Source organism: Phoca vitulina, unplaced genomic scaffold (genome assembly GCF_004348235.1).
Source record: "Phoca vitulina isolate PV1807 unplaced genomic scaffold, GSC_HSeal_1.0 scaffold82, whole genome shotgun sequence".
Taxonomy (NCBI): Eukaryota; Metazoa; Chordata; class Mammalia; order Carnivora; family Phocidae; genus Phoca; species Phoca vitulina.
In genome coordinates, this window is record NW_022589785.1 from 4,684,819 (window position 1) to 4,701,204 (window position 16,386).

Below are 16,386 nucleotides of genomic sequence, written 5' to 3' on the forward strand. Positions count from 1 at the left end.
AGTTTCCTTAATCTGCAAGAGCAAACACTAGAGAGCCCCCAATGTTTCAAACAAGAGTCACAAAAACTATAATCATCATCTTCAGTTCGTTTAGTTCCATGTTACTAATTCTTGTTCAGTTTGAATGCAGCTTTTAAAAGTTAGTTCTGGAAATTCTTACCCATTATAGTTTTATGATTTTAAAGATCTCAAAAACCTGTATTTGTCAGAAGCCCTTTTTATGAATCTCCTTGAAGATGAAACTTGTTTCATAAGAGATTAAGAACAATAACTATAAATGACAAAAGACTCAAAAATGGACATAGTTAAAGATCTGATATGAGAATTCATTATGATGTAGCTAACAAGGAGGTCCAGTTATTTCTGTGACACATAACACTTCAATAATCAGAATATCAAGTGATGGCCTTATACCAAAATGTATTAAAAATTTTAGGAATTGCATATAATCTCTAGAATAGTTATAGCATTTACACCATAACCTAAGGTTTATCATTTGTTTAACAGTGCTTCTGGAGTAACTTAACATACCAAATAAAAAGGCCTAATTAGTTAAAAAGACTTCATTTACAATTTAAATCTTGAGGGAGTTTGTTTAAAACCCTCAGAAAGTTTAAAAGCACATGCCTAAATAGTAATTTATTTAACCAAGGTGGCAATAAGAAATTCCCAAGGGCAAATAGGTAGGGTTACATAGTTGTTAGCAAAACTTAGCTCCTTTAATATTGAGAAGTTTTAACTATCTTAAGTAATCAAAGACCTGATAAAAACCAAACATAGAAACTTTGGTTTTCTGGGCAGACAAAAGAGAAAAAAACTGTTTACATTTTCTTATCAAGAGCAGATCAACAATCCAAGAAAACTTTGTCTTTTTAACAGAAAGAAAAGCAGAGTTGTAATCTTATACCAGTGTACTTTAAAAATCCATTCATTTCAAACTTAGTCCTGACCACTTATAAAATTCCTTTCCAGTGATTTCCCTTTGTAAACCTTTACAACTTATTCATTCAGATTTTGACTGAAGCCTTTTTTTCTCCAACAGTCTTAATTACATTTAGCAGAAGAATTTTAACTCTTAGAAACCATAGTCTCCAGTGAAAACTAAATAGTAACCAATTGTGAACTGTTACACCAGAATTCTTTGAGATCTGAAATTTATAAAATTTATCTCAGATCTTTTAGATCTGAATTCTTTTAGATCTGAAATTTATGAATACATATTACAATTTTAAAAACATATTTTTCCATACTACAATCTTTTTTTTTTTTTTAAAGATTTTATTTATTTATTTGAGAGAGAGAGAGTGAGAGAGAGCATGAGAGGGGAGAGGGTCAGAGGGAGAAGCAGACTCCCCACTGAGCAGGGAGCCCGATGTGGGACTCGATCCTGGGACTCCAGGATCACAACCTGAGCTGAAGGCAGTTGCTTAACCAACTGAGCCACCCAGGCGCCCACTACAATCTTTTAAAAGAGCACGAAGCATGTTTACCAACAGACCCAAGTATCTTTAGTTTCTTTCCGGTAAGAAGTCAAAAGCAGATAAGCCTTATGTTCAGTTATCAATGCTTCAGTACCTTATTTTATTTGGAAAAGACTTACCGTCCAGTTGTTTGGAGTGGTGGCGTTTGGAGCCGACAGCCAAGAAAGAATTCTAGAGACATCTTTGGTGCAAAAAGGCAGTTTTATTAAAGCATGAGGACAGGACCCCTGGGCAGAAAGAGCTGCTGCCCCAGGATTGTGAGGAGCAACTGATTATATACTATAGAGTTGGCGGAGTTAAAGACAAGGGAAGTTTACAAAAGGCCTTTCATATCCTAAAGAAGACTCACTGGATACTGGAGGCCTGTCTATGGTCAAGCTAAGGTTGTTTTTCCCTCTAGCAAAGCATTAACATTAAGATAGTTGGGAGTTTTCTGGAGAAATATTATACTCTGACTGCCTCAAGTATTTGTCAATGGCCTGCAGGATATAAGGAAATCTAATTTTATCTACATTTCCTTCTGCCTTTGTTCCCCACATCGCAATGAATTCAATCCAATTTATCATCCAAACAAAACCTTAGTTTCAGGTTCCAAAGACTTTGAAAGCTATCTTAACAATTACTCATGGGAACTTTGAGACAGACAAAATTAATCATTATTTTAAGTCATCTTTTAGCTGAGAAAGTGCAACAGAGATTGATGTGGTTTTGGAATACAGGTGAGGTTCAGTGGGGTGAGGTCCAGAGCCAACGACCAAGAAAGAATTCTTTAGACGTCTTTGGTCAAAACAGTGGTTTTATTAAAGCACAGGGACAGGACCTGTGGGCAGAAAGCTGCCGTACGGGGTTGTGAGGGGCGCTGATTATGTACTTGGGAGTTGGGGGAGGTAAGGAAAAAGGAGGTTTCAAAAAAGGATTTGCCTGGGCGCCTGGGTGGCTCAGTTGGTTAAGCGACTGCCTTCGGCTCAGGTCATGATCCTGGAGTCCCAGGATGGAGTCCCACATCGGGCTCCCTGCTCAGCAGGGAGTCTGCTTCTCCCTCTGACCCTCCCCCCCTCTCATGTGCTCTCTCTCTCTCATTCTCTCTCTCAAATAAATAAATAAAATCTTTAAAAAAAAAAAAAAAAGGATCTTCCTGTCTTAAAGCAGACTCACATTGGGGCGCCTGGGTGGCTCAGTCGTTAAGCGTCTGCCTTCGGCTCAGGTCATGATCCCAGGGTCCTGGGATCGAGCCCCGCATCGGGATCCCTGCTCAGCAGGAAGCCTGCTTCTCCCTCTCCCACTCCCCCTGCTTGTGTTCCGTCTCTCTCTGTCAAATGAGTAAATAAAATCTTTAAAAAAAAAAAGAAGAAGAAGACCCACAGGATATCGGAGGCCTTGCCATTGTCAAGTTAAAGTTGTTTTTCCCTTTAGGAAGGCATTAACATGAAGACAGATGGGATCTTCCTGGAAGAATATCACACATATCCCACCCAGGAGGTGGGAGGGAGGTACCTCTGTCCATTTGCCCTGTTTCCTGCAGAAGAGATCTCACTGATACATCGTATTGAAGTTTAATGTCCCATTAATGGGCCATTTTCCTCATCTCCTAAGGAGTACTGAGGCCATGCAGTGTTGCAGAAGACCAGTGCTTTTTTTTTTTTTTAATCTTGCAATCTGAATTGTTTCCAGTGGGTTAAAAGGCTTCCCAAGGGAGAGTCCTTGGAAACTGAAGATCCTATACTCCTAGAAAAGTAGAGAAGGTCTATTACCACAGAAGTCCTCCCCTCTCCCCACCCACCTGACTCCGTAGTGGCATCCCACACAGGATATGTCCGAGGTTCCTGGTGTCAAAGCAACCGGAGGAGTCCCTCAAATGAAATCGATATGATCACCACCCTGCTCTGTAGGAGGGATGCTGGGGTCCCCGCTGCTTCCATATTGCATTCTAGACTACAAATGGGTACCGGTGAATGAAACAAAATACTGTGCCGGGCTGTGAAGAGCCTGCCATTTTTAACCATGAAAAACACTAGAAAAGTTTTACAAGGGGAGATTACCCAATTTTGTAATTTAAGTAGTTAGTAGAGGACACTGATAGAAAGCAGTTCAATCGGGTACTGATTTCGGTCAGCTCCCAGTGGAGGTCCCGCGGCCAGAAGCAGCTAGACCAGGGATGTGAAGAGGATCACATTAGATCAATCAGGAGGAAACCTCACAATGGAGTCTTAAGATTGGCAGCCATCCTGGTGACTTAGGTGGCAGTCCTGTGCCTAAGGCAGACAACTTTGTATAAGGACAGGAATAAAGAGAGGGCATCAAGTTTCTGGGTCTTACTACCATTCCGGCCAGAGTAGTAACTTCTAGCCAAAAGGCAGGCTTTCTCCTCCCCGTAGAGTAGCCATGGGCTAGAGGATTGCAGCCTGAGCAATCTTCATGAAAGTGTTCCAGTAAGACCATACTCCTTGAAAAGCCCCTGAAATGAAAGTAAAGGAAGAGATGAGAAAGTATTCACCAAGTTTGCACCAAGGATGGGAGTCCAGCCACGGAGAAGACTCAGGCTGAGCTTTGGGACACCAAAATGATGTGAGATGTTGGGGTCTGGAAGCGAATGGTTAAGATTCTTGAGACATCTTCAGTGCAGAAAAGGTAGTTTTATTAAGGCAAAGACACAGAACCTGTGGGCAGAAAGAGCTGCATTGGGGTTGTGAGGAGCAATTGATTATACACTTTTAAGTTGGGATGGGCAGAGAGGAAGTTTCCAAAAGGATTTTCATATGTTAAAGATGTACAGCATCCTGGAGATCTGGCTATTGTCAAGCTAAGGTTGCTTTTTGCCTCTAGGCCATAGAATGTCACAGCACAAAGAGTGAATCTTAATGTGTGCAAATTAACAACCACAAGAAAAGAATCAGTTAGGAGGTCCGTGGAATCCCAGGATGGAATGCCGAATGTGACAAACCAATCTTAATTTACAAATGTATGAAACAACCTTGCTGAAGAGAACGGGAGAAAAAGGTGAGGAGGAGACAGGTAACATGTCACAAATCAATTGATCATATATGCGAGGGTTTTGTTTTGTTTTGTTTTGTTTTGTTTTTTGGTCTCTCGGTTCTGTCCCATTGGTCTGTATGTATATCCTTATGCCAAACTGATGAGGAAGCAGAAGGCAAGCTGAGGACAAAGCACAAGCTGACACACACACACAGATGCACACCTAGGTGGGATCTGTATGACATTTCTCAGGCACTCCTGGTTGACCTAAAGCTAAGGGAATGAAAAACAAATGGTTAACTTACAGAGATCACAATCCTGCAGGACATGAGTCTCCCTCAGTTTACAAAGGTCTTAGTGATTTACAAGGAAAAAGCATTTTTATCAATAACCTAACTTCCGGAAGGAAACTCCCTACTATCTCAATGTTAATGCTTTACTAGAGGGAAAAACAACCTTAACCTGACAATGGCAAGGCCTCCAGTATCTTGTCGGTCCTCTTTAGCATATGAAAGTTCTTTTTTTTTTATTTATTTATTTATTTATTTATTTATTTGACAGAGAGAGAGAGAGACAGTGAGAGAGGGAACACAAGCAGGGAGAGTGGGAGAGGGAGAAGCAGGCTTCCCGCTGAGCAGGGAGCCCGATGCGGGGCTCGACCCCAGGACCCTGGGATCATGACCTGAGCCGAAGGCAGACGCTTAACGACTGAGCCACCCAGGTGCCCCATGAAAGTTCTTTTGAAAACCTCCCTTTTTCTATACCTCCCCAACTCCCGAGTATATAATCAGTCACCCCTCATAAACCAGGTACAGCAGCCCTTTCTGCCCCACGGGTCCTGTCCCCGTGCTTTAATAAAATCAGCTTTCTTTTTTTTTTTTAAGATTTTATTTATTTCATGCAGAGAGAGAGACCGTGAGAGAGGGAACACAAGCAAGGGGAGTGGGAGAGGGAGAAGCAGGCTTCCCGCTGAGCAGGGAGCCTGATGTGGGGCTCGATCTCTGGACCCTGGGGTCATGACCTGAGCCAAAGGCAGACGCTTAACGACTGAACCACCCCTAAAATCAGCTTTTTGCACCAAAGACATCTCAAGAATTCTTTCTTGGGCGCCTGGGTGGCTCGGTTGGGCGACTGCCTTCGGCTCAGGTCATGATCCTGGAGTCCCTGGATCGAGTCCCGCATCGGGCTCCCTGCTCGGCAGGGAGCCTGCTTCTCCCTCTGACCTTCCCCCATCTCATGTGCTCTCTCTCTCTGTCTCAAATAAATAAATAAAATCTTAAAAAAAAAAAAAAAAAAAGAATTATTTCTTGGTCATTGGCTCCGGACCTCACCTACATCCCAAAAACTACATCAAAACTAATTTAAAAAAAAAAAAATTCTCTATGCTATACTTTTCATCTCCATAACTTTTTTATTATATAACCAGAAGTTTGTATCTCCTAATCCCCTTTACCTATTTTGCCCATCCCCCTCACCTCCCCCCTGACAACCACCAGTCTGTTCTCTGTATTTAAGAATCTGTTTTGCAGGGATGCCTGGGAGGCTCAGTCAGTCAAGCACCTGCCTTTGGCTCAGGTCATGATCCCAGAGTCCTGGGATCGAGTCCTGCATCGGGCTCCTCGCTCAGCGTAGAACCTGCTTCTCCTTCTGCCTGCCGCTCCCCCTGCTTGTGCGCACTCTCTCTCTCTGACAAATAAATAAAATCTTAAAAAAAAAAAAAAGAATCTGGGCGCCTGGGTGGCTCAGTTGGTTAAGCGACTGCCTTCGGCTCAGGTCATGATCCTGGAGTCCCGGGATCGAGTCCCGCATCGGGCTCCCTGCTCAGCAGGGAGTCTGCTTATCCCTCCGACCCTCCTCCCTCTCATGCTCTCTGTCTCTCATTCTCTCTCTCTCAAATAAATAAATAAATAAATCTTTAAAAAAAAAAAAAAAGAATCTGTTTTGTTTTGTTCCCTTGTTTTAGATACTATATGAGTGAAATCATATGGTATTTGTCTTTCTCTGTCTGACTTATTTCACTTAGCATAATACACTCTAGGTACATACATGTTGTTGCAAATGGCAAGATTTCATTCTTTTTTATGGCTGAGTAATATTCCATTGTACATATATACCACATTTCTTTATCCATTCATCTATCCATGGACACTGGGGTTGCTTCCATATCTTGGCTATTGTAAATAATGCTGCAATGAATATAGGGGTATATATATCTTTTCAAATTAGTGGTTTTGGTTTCTTTGGGTAAATACCTGGTCATAGAATTATTAGATTATGTGGTATTTCTATTTTTTTAAGATTTTATTTATTTATTTGACAGAGAGAGAGAGAGCACAAGCAGGGGGAGCAGCAGAGGCAGAGGGAGAACCGGGCTCCCCGCTAAGCAGGGAGCCCGATGCGGGGCTCGATCCCAGAACCCCAGGATCACGACCTGAGCCGAAGGCAGACACTCAACCGACTGAGCCACTCAGGTGCCCTCTATTTTTAATTTTTTGAGGAACCTCCATACTGTTTCCCACATGGGAAGTATAATCAAGGCTTTATGGAACTAGAGGGCCTAAGTAAACAACATGAACTGGTAGCCTAAGGCCTCTCTGTTGCATACAACAGTTGCTCCAGAATCCCTCCCCACTTTGCACCTAAGGCTGTATGGAGGTCCCGAATGACTAGCTGAAGGAGGAGGAAAAGACTCAAGTTTGATTTATGGATGGGTAGGCTCAGTATACAGGTACAAGGCAAAAATAGACCATGTCTACATTATAGCTACTTCCAGGGTTGGTCTTGAAAGACAGTGGAGATGGAAACTCTTTCCAATGGGTGGGGCTGTAACTAGTCATCAGCTAGTTATGGCAAGTAAAGTGGCCCAAGGTAAGAATACATATGGATTCCTGGGCGGTAGTCAATGGTTTGAGTGTCTGGTCAAGGGTCTGGAAAGGAAAGAACTAGAATGTAGAGATGAGGTTTGGGGTAGAGGTATGTTGATGGACACAAGGATGAAAGTAATAGAGAAAACACTGATCCCCCAATACGCCACTGTTCCTTGAGGAGGCCAGCTGGCCACTCAATGACAGTTCAGCTACAAGGCACATTTTCTGTTCTGGGAAGGTCACTGGTTTGTCCTCATAGGGAAAGATATCTAATCTGGGTAGGGGTTTGCCTTTTCTGCCCGGAGAGTCTCAGCCAACACCACTATCCAGCAGCCTGTGGAATGCCTGATACGGGCATGGGATCCCACATGTCATTGCATTCAACCAGAGGACCCATTTCTCAGGTAAGGATTTGTAGGAGTAGGCCCATGGCCATGGGATCCAGTGCTGTATCACCTATTGCACAGTCCAGAGGCAGCCAGCCTCACAGAATTACTGGAATGGCCTTCTAAAGGCACCAGGTTGAAGGAAATACTCTGTAACAATGTATAGGAAGCCATCCCATTTCCACCCAGTGATCCACCGGGGGGATATTGTGCTTCCCATCCCTGTAACTCTGGGCTCTGCAGGGTTGGATTCAGACCTGCACCACAGGGGGCCCTTGGCCTCCTCTGCTTCCCTCCCTTTTCATACTTACAGAATTCTTCCCAATCAATCCTGTGCACCCCTAATGTCATCTTGGCATCTACTCTTGGAGAACGTGGACTAACATAGCAAGTCATAGATTCATAGCTTGATGATGATTCACAAAGCAAGCATACTCATAGAACCAGTACCCAGTTAAGGAAACAGAATATGACCAACACCCCCGAGGCCCTCCCAACTGTGCTCTCTTTCAGTTTATATTCCTCAATGAGAGTCACTAATTTCACTTCCCAAATCATGCAATAGTTTTGCCTGTTTTTGAACTTCGTGTCAATGAATTTCATAACATCTTCTGTTAAGAACTGTGAAGAGTCCAAGGTCTTAACCCACTCGCACAGATATATAATTTTTAAATATAAACACTGCAGAAACATGAGGTTTCTGGGTCAGAGGAAAGAATTTTTGCTTGATACCCACAACCAGATTAACAACCAGAGTAGCCTTGTGCCTAGTTCCTTGTACCTAGATCCACAGACAATTCAGTGAGAGCTGATGGAAGCTTTCTGTGTGAGTAGTGGGTTATATATCATAAATGAGGGATGGAGAACAATGATTTTTCTCCATTTCTATAAGTAGGAGCAAAGCAGCTGCCTTCTCCTTCCCTCCTGAAAGGAAAAAGAAAAAACTCTGCTTATTAGAATTGAATTGAAAAGATCCTAGGTACTTACCCTAATCTGATGGAATGTAAATACATCCCTCCAAGAACTGGATAAGCCCCAGTATCTCTGGCTTTTATAATGTAGAGATGTTTGGGATGTCTCGGCTTTATCCCTTTTGAAATATATGGGGAGATAGCAGTCTGGTTTTCCTGGAACCTTGGGAGCTTAAACCAGGGGCCTAGTTGGACTGTATCCATTTGGCCCTCGCAGGGAAATAAGAGTTTTATTTTGCTTTTGGTTAAGACAATTAACTAGACAAATGGCTACAGATTGGAGTGTCATGGTGTCTGAAAAGTTAAATGTTTTTAGGGGAAGTGAAAGCAAGCATTGCCTATCTTTATATCATATACATTTCCACATCTCAGGGGACTAGGGTTTTCTTTTTCTTCCTTTCTTTCTTTCTTTCTTTCTTTCTCTTTCCTACTTTCTTTCTTTCTTTCTTTTTCTTTCTTTCTTTCTTTTTTCTTTCTTTCTTTCTTTTTTCTTTCTTTCTTTCTTTCCTTCTTTCTTTCTTTCTTTCTTTCTTTCTTTCTTTCTTTCTTTCTTTCTTTCTTTCTTTCTCTTTCTTTCTTTCTTTCTTTTTCTTTCTTCTTTCTTTCTGTCTCTCTCTCTCTTTCTTCCTTTCTCTCGAGAGCTCCTGGTACAGGGTTGGGGGCAGAGGGAGAGGGCAAATCTTAGGCAGGCTCCACTCCTAGCACAGAGCCCGACCCAGGGCTCAATCCCACAATCCTGAGATCATGACCTGAGTTGGAATCAAGAGTCGGATGCTTAACCTACTGAGTCATCCACGTGCCCCAAGACTAGGATTTTCTACAGAAGCACTAAGACATCCATGGAAGTTTTATTTCCTTACACAATGTTTTCTTTTCCTTCTGGCTTCTTTCATTCAACATTATGTTTATGAAATTCATCCTTATTGTTGTGCGAATATTCATTCATTCTCATTGCTGTACAGAATATGTCATACTTTATCCATTTTATTTTTGGGGGAGATTAGACAGTCCAAAAGTTCACCAACTGTGAAGATAGGGAGGAATGCACACTTCTGACACCAATGACAAGTTCATGGACTCCCAAGATCATCCTCAAGTTTGATAATTCACTAGAAGGACTTTCAGAACTCAGTGAAAGCTGTTATATGCACGTTAACAATTTATTACTGACAAAGGATACAGATTAAAATCAACCAAGGGAAGAAATACATAGGGCAGAGCCTAGGAAAGTACCAATCATCCTCTCCCTATAGACTCAAGAGACTGTTAGTACATGGACTGTGATGGCTGGATTAAATTCTCCCTGTACTAATTCTGTTTTACCCTTTACTAGTTTATATAGTCTGTTTCTGTTCTTTTAATGATCACCCCCAAATTTTAATTTACACACTTAGCAGATCCTAACGTTAATCATTATTCTCCTCAGGAACAATACATGTATCTTAGTATACTCCAACTCCAATCTGAACCCTCTAGACTTAAAAACAATTGTTGTGCTTCATTTTTATCTTGATTTTATGCTCTTAATATTAGACATTATTGGTATTGTTTTACGCAGTCAATATTTGTTTACATTTATCCTCAAGCTTGACATTTTCTTTGCTCCCATTCTTTCTTACATCTTAGACTTTCCTTCAGGAATCATTTCCCTTCTTCTGGAGGTATATTAGTAAGTAAGGTTCTGTTGCAGGTAAGCTCTTGGTTTTTGTTTTTCCTAAAATGTCTTTGTTTTACTTAATTTTTGTTTTTGAGTGTTAGATTCACTGGGTATAGAATTCTAGGTGGCTAGTATAATCTCTTAACACAATGAAGATACTAATATCTAGTGTGTTCTGGCTTCCATTGTTACTATTAAGTTATCTGACAATAGAATTATTGTTTCTTTGTAGAAAATGTGTCTTTTTCTAGCTTCTTTTAGGATATTCTCTTTATCTTTGATGTTTTTAGTTTCATTATAATGTATCTAAGTTTGGATTTGTTTTTATTTATCTGGCTTGAGATTCACTGGTATTCCTCATTCTGAGGATTTATATCTTCCCTCAATTCTGAAAAATTCTCAGCCATTATCTTTTCAAATATTGCTTCTTCTTTATTCTCACCATTTTCTTCTCATGTAGTTCCCGTTAGACTTATGTTGAACCATTTTACTCTATTATCCATGCCTTTTAATTGCTCATATTTTGGGAAACATGTTAATTTATTTAACTTGCAAAGAGAACTGTAAAATTAGATGGACTGATTGAGACAAAATTAAAGTCAACTAACTATGATATTTGATAAACTATCAAAAATTATACTAAAATTTTCGTGTTTTTTTAAAAATATTTTATTTATTTATTTGACAGAGAGAGAAAGAGAGAGAGAGCACAAACAGGGGGAGTGGCAGGCAGAAGGAGAAGCAGGCTCCTCACTGAGCAAGGAGCCCAATATGGGGCTCCATCCCAGGACCCTGGGATCATGACCTGAGCCGAAGGCAGATGCTTAACCGACTGAGCCACCCAGGCACTCCCTTTTGCCATTATTCTTACGGATCCCACTCATTTTCAAAGTTTCTTAGGTCAGCATCCTTTCCCCCACCCCTTCGGTTGTTTTATACATTGGTGATACAGATTAGATTCCTTGTCACATTCTGTATTCTATCCTGGGATCTCTTGATCTCCTCAATGATTTTTTTAAATTTGCATGCATTAAATTCACTCTATGTGCTGTAAAATTCTATAGGGCTGGACAAATACATAGTATTATGTATCCACCATATTACTATCGTATAGAATAGTTTTACCATGCTAAAAAAAGTCCCCTGTTCTTGCTCTACTTATTCAATCCCCTTACCCCAGCCTCTTCCCCCCAAGTTCTGGCAACTACTGATCTTACTAGTTCTACTGTTTTGCCTTTTCCAAAATGTTGTATAATTACAATCATATAGTAAGTAGAATTTTCAGACTCACTTTTCTTCACTCATCAATATGCATTTAAGTTTCATTCATGTCTCTTTGTGGCTTGATTTCCCCCTTTTTTTTTTTTTTTTAAGATTTTACTTTTTTGAGAGACAGAGAAAGAGCACATGTGGGGGAAGGAGGGGGGCAGAGGGAGAGGGAGAAACAGACTCCCTGCTGAGCAGGGAGCTGGCCATGGGGCTTGATCCCAGGACCCCAAGATCATGATCCGAGCTGAAGGCAGATGCTTAACCAACTGAGCCACCCAGGCACCCCATTTTCCCATTTCTTTTGATTGTTATTTTTATTTATACCATATTTCATTATATATATATCAGAATTTGTATCCATTCACCCATTAAAGAATATCTTGGTTGCTTCCAGTTTTTGGTAATTATGAATAAAGTTGTTATTGACTTTTACATGCCGATTTTTGTGTGGACTTCCAGTTGGGTAAATAGCTAGAAGTATGATTGTAGAATCTGATAGTAAGACTATGTTTTGCTTTGTAAGAAACTACCAAACTGTCTTCCCAAGTGACTGTCCTGTATTGCATTCCCACCAACAATGAATGGCAGTTCCTGTTGACCTGCATACTCACCAGCATTTGGTGTCGTCGGTGTTTTGAATTTTGACCATTCTTTCATTCGTTTATTTGTTTATATTTTATTATATTTATCTTTTTTCTTTTTTTAGAGAGGGAGAGTGTGTGCACGTGGTGGGGGGAGGAGCAGAGGGAGAGGAAGAAAGAATCCCAAGCAGGCTCCATGCCCAGCATAGAGCACAGCATGAGGCTCAATCTCATGACCCTGAGATCATGACCTGAGCCAAAATCAAGAGTCTAATGCTTAACCGACTGAGCCACCCAGACACCCCTTTTTAAAATCTTTTAAAATTTTATTTATTTATTTATTTATTTATTTATTTATTTATTTATTAAAGTAGGCTCCATGTTCAGTGTCAAACCAATGACATTTGAATTCACAACCCTGAGATCAAGACCTGAATTGAGATCAAGAGTTGGATGCCCAACCAACTGAGCCACCCACATGCCCCGATTTTGACTATTCTAATAAGTGTGTAGTGGTATCATTGTTGTAATTTGCAATTTCCTAATGACATACTATGTGGAGCATCTTTTCATATGCTTATTTGCGATTTATTTTTCATCTTTGATGAGGTGTGTGTTGCCCATTTTTTTAAATGGGTTGCTTGTTTTCTTGTTGAGTTTTAAGAGTTCTTTGTATATATATATATTTTTAAAGAATTTATTTATTTGAGAGACAGAGATAGTGAGCACAAGCGGGGGGGGAAGAGGAGAAGGGGAGAGGCAGACTACCCAACGAGCAGGGAGCCCGATGTGGGGCTCGATCCCAGGACCCTGGGATCATGACCTGAGCCGAAGGCAGAGGCTTAACCAACTGAGCCACCCAGGCGCCCCTCTTTGTATATTTTGGTTAACAGTTTTTTATCATGTCTTTTGCAAATATTTTCTCCCAGTCAGTGGCTTGTCTTCTCATTTTTAAAAAAGATTTTATTTATTTATTTGACAGAGAGAGACAGAGAGAGAGCACACAAGCAGGGGGAGTGGCAGGCAGAGGGAGAGGGAGAAGCAGGCTTCTCACCAATGGGAAGCCCCATGTGGGGCTCAATCCCAGGACCCTGGAATCATGACCTGACCTGAAGGAAGGCAGATGCTTAACCGACTGAGCCATCCCTATACAGGCGCCCCTTGTCTTCTCATTTTTGACTGTGTCCTCAGCAGAGCAGAAGTTTTTAATTTTAATGAAGCTCAGCTTATCAATTCTTTCTTCTTTTTTTTTTAAGATTTTATTTATTTATTTGACAGAGAGAGAGCACAAGCGGGGGAGCAGCAGGCAGAGGGAGAAGGAGAAGCAGATTCCCTGCCGAGCAGGGAGCCCAATGCAGGGCTCGATCCCAGGACCCTGGGATCATGACCTGAGCCGAAGGCAGACGCTTAACGACTGAGCCATCCAGGCACCCTGCTTATCAATTATTTCTTTCACAGACCATGACTTTGATGTTGTTTCTAAAAAGTCATAACCTCTCTAGAAGTTTTAAGTTTTATAGCTTTGTATGTTATGTTCAGTTCTCAATTTTTCACGAGAAGTATAAGGTATATGTCTAAATAGACTTTTTTCACATACGGATATCCGATTGTTCCAGCACATTTGTTGAAATTACTATCTTTTCTCCATTGTCAATTTCCTTTGCTCCTTTGTCAAGATATCAGTGGACAGTTTTTGGTTGGGTCTATTTCTAGGGTTTCTATTCTGTTCCATTGGTCAACCCGTTGATTCTTTCACAGGTTCTACACCATCTTGATTACTGGAGCTTTATGTAAATCTTGAACTAGGTAGTGTCAGTCCTCCAACTTTGTTCTTTTTCAGTATTTTGTTGATTATTCTAAGTGTTTTGCCTCTCCACATAAGCTTTAGAATCAGTTTATCAACATCCACAAAGTAGCTTACTGGGATTTTGACTGGGGTCATTTGAATCTCTAGATCATGTTGACATCTGTCACCATGACATCTTAACAATCAATATTGAGTCTTCCAGTTGACAGACTCAGAATATCTCTCCATTTATTTAGATCTTCCTCGATTTCTTTTATCAGAATTTTAGAGTTTTCTGCATATAGATCCTACACAATTTTTTTTTTTTTTAAGTAGGCTCCACACCCAACATGGGGCTTGATCTCAGGACCCTGAGATCAAGAACTGCATGCTCCACTGAGCCAGTCAGGCGCCCCGGTCCTATACATGTTTTGTTCAATTTACTGCTCACATTGCTTTATCTCTCTGCCTTTTGGAATTCTTTGAGGCCTAGGTTTGAAGTACATTCTTAAAGAGCTACCATTTCCTTTTTTTTTTTTTTTTAAAGATTTTATTTATTTGATAGAGACAGAGAGAGAGGGAACACAAGCAGGGGGAGTGGGAGAGGGAGAAGCAGGCTTCCTGCTAAGCAGGAAGCCCAATGCGGGGCTCGATCCCAGAACCCTGGGATCATGACTTGAGCCAAAGGCAGACACTTAACGACTGAGCCACCCAGGTGCCCCAAGAGCTACCATTTCCTTCTACCACATACTAAGATGGTTTTTCAAGCCCATTTCTTGTAAAATGGGACTGCAATACCATACTCATAGGTTTCTCATTAGGATCAAATGAGGATGCTTATGAAATGCTTAGAACAGTGGCTGGCATATGGTTCGAGCTTATTCCATTTCAGCACTTATTAATGACTAACTATCAAAATCCAGGAAAGAGGGCACCTGGATGGCTCAGTTGGTTAAGCCTCTGCCTTCAGCTCAGGTCATGATCCCAGGGTCCTGGGATTAAGTCCCACATCGGGCTCCCTGCTCAGCAAGGAGTCTGCTTCTCTCTCTGACCCTACCTCCTCTCATGCTCTCTCTCTGAAATAAATAAATAAAATCTTAAAAAATAATAAAACCTTTAAAAGAAAATCCAGGAAAGAATGCTTACAGGGAAGAGTTAAATATCCACTTAGTGAGTTTCCAATTTCTAAAGGTCTGGATTCCAGCTTAGTAAGAGAAAAGAGCCTTGCACATGACACGAGACTAATAGACTATCTTAATCCATGCAGTGCTGGGACACAGCAGTCTGAGTAATCCTGCCTGACAGCCTTTCCTTCTTTCCCCTGAACCTCCCTCCATCCTCAAAGGCTGGTTGTCCTGACCAGGAACCCTGGAGGGAACACACTGGATCCCTGCTGGCGGGTGCCAAGAGAACTTCTCAGACAGATCCTTGGAACTGTTTTGAATCTATAGGCTCCTTTATGGAGCAGAGCAACTGTGGGGGTCTGATCATACAAACAGAAGGGTTATTAAAGCATTTGGCTAAAAGCTGGGGGGTTAGGTGAAATGTAAACCAAACAGTGCTTTGATAGACTCAGCACATTGCAGGCCTGAGTGAAAGGGGTCAACTTCAGATCTGGACAGCAAAGTGGACTCAGAGTCCTCTTCCCTTGGAAACCACAGAGATAGGTGTGTAATGTTGAGTCCAGAAACTTCTGACCTCAGGCTGCTTCTCTGTGTCCAAGTGACTTAGCTCCTCCAGGCATGTTTCTTTCTTACAATTATGATTTAAAACAGCAAATATATGATTTTAGGGGGGAAAAAAAGAAATCTCAGTAAAATGTAATAGTCACTCAAAGAACATGATTATTGGGACACTTTACAGCTGTAACATGACCTTGGGAAAAGTAATGTTTCCTGTTAACATTGCAGCTGACTTCATCAGTACCTCTACTGATGCATGGACAGGCAGACTTTCACTTGTTCATTCCACACTAATTTTCACTTTCTTGGTATAGACCCCTAAATAGAAGTCCTGAACCAAACATTTTAGTCGTCTTTCCTTTTTACTTTTCCTGACGGTATCACCTAACACAGCCCACCTTTGCCCCCAGTCATTCTATTCCTGATAGCTATGGGAAATGCACCTCTTTCTGGTGGGTCACCACAGTACGTTTAAATCCATGGGAATCAGAGGTGACCCTGCTGAAGGAAGCTGCTTCTCCCCAGAGGCTGGGGGATGGGGAGCTCCTCCACCATGGTCACCTTCTCCAGGCTGCCCTCCTGGAGGCGGCAGGAACCAGAATCACCACCACCTGCCACAGACAGAGGGTTGGGGGGGCCAAAGCAGTCCTGTTCTGGATCAAGGCAGTTCCATTGCATACAAATTGCTGGGGCTCCCCTGGAGGTCTGAACCTGAGAATCTGCAGAAATTGGG